The sequence below is a fragment of the Pinus tabuliformis genome, chromosome 3_2 (assembly GCF_031772625.1).
Source record: "Pinus tabuliformis cultivar Carrire ecotype Pingquan chromosome 3_2, CPIR1, whole genome shotgun sequence".
NCBI lineage: Eukaryota > Viridiplantae > Streptophyta > Pinopsida > Pinales > Pinaceae > Pinus > Pinus tabuliformis.
The window spans coordinates 1,030,403,547-1,030,408,699 of record NC_142302.1 but is presented as its reverse complement, the minus strand read 5'-3'; the positions used below and the strand labels follow the sequence as shown (position 1 = coordinate 1,030,408,699).

Genomic DNA, 5,153 nt, shown 5'->3' with positions numbered 1-5,153 from the left:
GCCAAGATAACTAAGGTTTATAGGTTTTTATATTGGAAAGTGAGTTGGAAGAAAAATAAAGAGGACAAAACTTTATGGCTTAGGCAATTAAGAATTTGGGCTTAGGCTTTGTGGAATGAATGATGAAAAGGGAAATACTTATGGATGAATTTCCAACATGGTGGAGCACTTTATTAAGGCATATTTAAGCAAAATTTACAGCTACTCTATGTTATGGGCACAACATTAGTAAATATGTTAATAAAAAAAAATCAACAACTTCATAACAATAATACTAGTAGAAAAAAAACACAATGAAAATAATGAAAACACACAACAAAGAAAGCAATCCTCTAATACCCCAAAAATTGGAATCAAGCTGATTTTTATTCTTCAGTTACAGAGAACTTCACTCATTACATTGTATTCATGACTCCCAAAATTTCCAACCTCTCAACCCTTTTAGATTTTTATTTTTTATTTTACTTCCCATTGGCTAACTGTCAAATTAGTTATAGAACTGACTCTTGAATTGGTTAGAAAACACATTTTAAACCATTATAAAAATTGTTTATTTAAAATTGTTTATTTAAAGGGATTTCAAAAATAAAATTACAAATTTCAAAATATTATATACATAAAATATATATAATATTTTATATTAGCCTTTTAATAATCTACATCCCAATTCTTCATTATGACATTACATTTGCGTTCCAATCTTTTAATATTGCGTGCGGCTCGAATGCGTCATGGAGATGCCTTAGAGGATGGATGTCAATGTGGGTCCCTGCTATTGTTATGCATACGTCACTAACCAAAACCATAAACTACTTAGGGGGCACCTTGGCGGTTTCTGGAGAGAAGAAAGTGTGTCGTCGGGATAAATATGGACCGTAGATCAGAAAATGAGCGGTTTGGGAAAACCAGTTCCTGGGGGCTCTTCCCCGTATAACCCTCGAGTTATTTATCGTCCTGCGATTCCATTGATTTGGAGCTAAAGGATTGTGGACCGTTGATTTATTTTGGCAGTTACATTCAATCGTAGTTCTTCTAATCGATAGCTGAAATACAATTTAAATAACCTCAACATTCCATGCCCATTAATGATCCAACAATAATGTAATTTGGCGTGATACAATTTCCTCTGGTGGGTGGAGAAGACTGATCAAAGTTTGGTCTAAACTAATTGGGAAGATTATCTAGGAGGCGAAAAATCTAAAAGCTGGCAAGTGCTTGAAGTATGTCATCCCAAGACACTTTCCGGGTTCTGGCCTTTCAAATTTAGTGGTTACAAATGCTTTATTGTTTCTGCAACTCGACCCCAACTAATATGCTTTATGACTAGGAAAATATGAATCCATACTTTAATATGCAAAATTTAGTGACTTCTCCTAACGTGAGGATTGTAACTCCCCGTTTGGAATGTCTATAGAAGAAGCAATGCACCCCTTAAACATTTCCTTTTTCCATAACAACGCCACAACAATAACAATGTCAAGGACACCAAAGCCAAAGGAATTTCCAATCTGTCCAAGTCAAGTACTGGACTTAATACTACATTCTCCCAAATATTAACTATTAACTACCAAATGCCATACTTGATTATAGTACAATGACTCTAGAGACCAAAAAAAAATTTGAGTGTATGTCTCCAAGAAGATAAACAAGATCCAAGAAGCTGCTTCCACAAGGAAAATTTTGAGGATAAACAACAACCATGACAAGGGAGAACCCCACAAGGCAGTTGAAAAGCCTGTTATTGTAGTCCTTAATAAACTATAAGCGGGAATTTCCGAACATCTTCTCAATGCACTTCTCTAGATAGCCTTTGAAGGCCCATGACAACCTTCCTCAAAAATTTTGTTACATTAAGTAAACCCTGCATTGAACTTTTCCATTAATGGAAGTCTCAATTCTTGAAGCTCATCTACTTTGTCCTCGTACTTAGTTTAGAGGCCCTCACAAAGCTTTACAGACTCATATTTGGTTTATGAGAAAAAGTTTTTCGGCGTAAATCACATGATATTTCATTTGTCGCGTTTCGAACCAACCAATGTGGTTCATCGTCAGGACAAGTTGAAGAATCAGGTCTAGGCTACATGTTAAATAGTTAGAGTAGAACATCCAACGACTATATTTGACCAGGCAACGACTATATTGAACTGGTAGGCTAGACCGGCTAACGGCTATATTTGACTAGGAAACAGCTAGTTGGACTGGACCAAGGGACAAGGATAGGAGAGCATAACTATATTTAATTAAAAATTAATCAATAGGAATTAATCACATATATTTAAGATAAATAAATATTTAGTTAGTTAATTGAAAGTTAGTTAAGTATCAAATAAAACTAGGTAATATATTAAATAAATAAATAAGTTAAAGTTACAGATTTAAATAATTATTAAATCAATAGTAAGTTAGTTATACTATTATTAAATTAAAAAGGGTTTAAATTTATATATAATTAAATAGTTAATGGGAAGTTAGTTTAAAATTATATGTAAATAAGGTAACATATGAATTTTCATTAACTATACATAAAAGTTATATAATTAAATATTTCATATTTATTTAAATATTTAGTTAATTAAAAAATTCTAATTGTAAGTTAGTCTTGTTATATTTATTACCATAACCACTGATTGTTGTTAGATCTATTAATCAATCTTATTAATTAATTAATTAGTTTAAGTCTTATATAATAAGAATAATTCTTTTATATTTTAATTTTTGAATAAATTATTAGGAATTTCTCATCACTTTCTAATATTTATAATTTTTAACACTATATAAATTAATAAGTCATAAAACATATTATCATTTTAATTTAAGCCTAAATGTAGATTGAATTTCAATATCAAAATAATTATTTTTCTTTTTTATAATTAAGTTAAATTTTGTATATAAATAATTGTTTAAAATAAATTTAAATAATAAAGCCATCTACTTGGAACAAAAAATTGCTATTTAAATATCTTATACTATATAAACTAACCCACTAGAAGAGGATTATCAAGGAAGAATACCAAAGAGGATCAAAGAACTATGGCAAAAGAGAGCAGGTTAAAGGATAACAAGGGGAAACTTTATTTATAAGAAAACTAGAACAAGCTATTAAAAGAGGGAGGGGAGGAAGGGAAGGACACGACTAGGAAGCGAGGGCTGGGACCCAACAACTACTGATCTTCCAACCGTCCTCTCTATTGAGATTGCTAGGCCTTTTTTCAATCTCAAGGGCTTCCCTAAATTTTCAGTGATAGAACTGTGAAACTCTAGCAATAACATTGGCCTCCTCATTCATTTTTCAAATACAAATTTTCCTAAATCTTGTGAATTTCATACTCAAGCCTCTCTACTGATGTTTTTGCATGGTGTTGACTTAAACATTGTTCTTCAAATACATCCATTACTTTCATCTTTGATTCCTCATACACCTCTCTAAATAGATCACCAGAAAGAGAGAAGCTCACACTTGACATCATGTCATTGTAAAACTAAACATTGATCCACCATTCCCTTGTTGAAAACCTCTATAAGTGAAACTATAGATTGAATATCACCCTGGTTCAAAGTTTCAAGAATTTGGTCCAAAAATGATACAAACTCCTTCCCACTGATAAATTTCCCTCGAACAATCTTTGGTTGATTTATCCCTCGATCAATCTTTGGTTGAATCATAGATATCACAAGTTCCTTCAACTCTTCTCGTCGTTTTATGTAGTTTGGATCCGATCAGAGTCATGCAGAGTATAAAATTTGGTACGCAACATATGAAATTGTGGTAAACTAAAAGGTGTGAAATTTTAGTGTTTAGAATCGATTTACAATAATCTTATTTTGTATTTTTTTCTTCCATAATTTACAAATATTCACTATTTCGTTCGTTCCTTGTAAGATTGGGAACATGTTGTAAAGTTTCATTACCATTTCCTTGTAAGATTGGGAACATGTTGTAAAGTTTCATTACCATTTCCTTGTAAGATTGGGAACATGTTGTAAAGTTTCATTACCATTTGTTGCATAGTGTTTCCTTCAAGAAAATCATATTGGAAAACAATGTCGCGTCCCTTCACACTACCATAAAACTCATGTGCAAGCTCAACAACAAACGATAGTCGAGATATATCTGCTTCACAAACCATTTCAAGCAGATTGTAGGCGAGAATAGAACTCATGATTGTTGCTAGAGAAAATATCCCGTCATCATAGACATTCGATTTTCCAACAGTTTCGAAACCTTCTGTATCAATAAATAAAATATATGTGCTCACTCCTCCAATATCCATTTCTAGTGGTTTACCCCAAACCCAAATACCTTTTGTTTTTGTGTCACGCATATGCCCAACACCAAAACCTTCTTCACAAGAAAAATATAAAAGTTGATTGAGAAGAAAATTTTTGCCAGAATGGTATGGACCAATGACCACAACTACTGCAATAAGAGTTTCTAACCTTGAAATTGCATCTATCCCTTCCTTTGCAAGAACTAATTTTGTATGCCCAAAGTCTGGCTCTACAATGGGGAACACTCTGTGATAATAGGAGTCTTCGCCTCCTTGCTGTGAAAGAGTTGACAAGCATCCCATCCAGCACGTAGATGATAATAATAACAACAATAACCATACATGGTGATGCCCAAATGTCATTCTGCTTCTTCTGCTATTGTCTCATCTGTCTACAATCCTAACTCAATATCAAACCCACAAACGCACTCGGTTCTATCTGAGATCTGGCCTGCTAACTAGCTCCAGAGTCACGTTATCCACACAAATGCTCTTTATTCTTCCTCACAAGCATAAAATATTTTAAAATGCGTAAAGAGCATGGTCTTCCTTTCCCAACAACGATACTTGCAAAATCTTGAAGGTGATTTTCTGCATCTTCAAGGATAATAAGAAAGCGATGTGATCATAAGTGTAAGTAATCGATTCTTTGTTAGATGGGTACGCCATCCAGATAGTGGAATTCGAAACTCTTGTCAAAAGTTGTTGTGATATATCTCACATGTGTCATATATAAAATAATACAACTGTTTATGTCTTGAGTTTCACAACTCATATCGACACATTGACCAATATGTGAGCCCTTGTGGGCTTCTTCCTTGGTGCCTTGCATGAGCGCTAGCCATATGGACTTTGATTGTCTTCGGTGAACAACTCGTGCTTGGC

At 33.2% G+C, this 5,153-nt stretch overlaps 1 pseudogene; it reads right to left on the bottom strand.

Moving 5' to 3' along the window:
• Nucleotides 1–1,408: 1,408 nt before the first annotated feature.
• LOC149184107 (uncharacterized) lies at nucleotides 1,409–4,571 on the bottom strand (annotated as a pseudogene).
• Nucleotides 4,572–5,153: the final 582 nt, after the last annotated feature.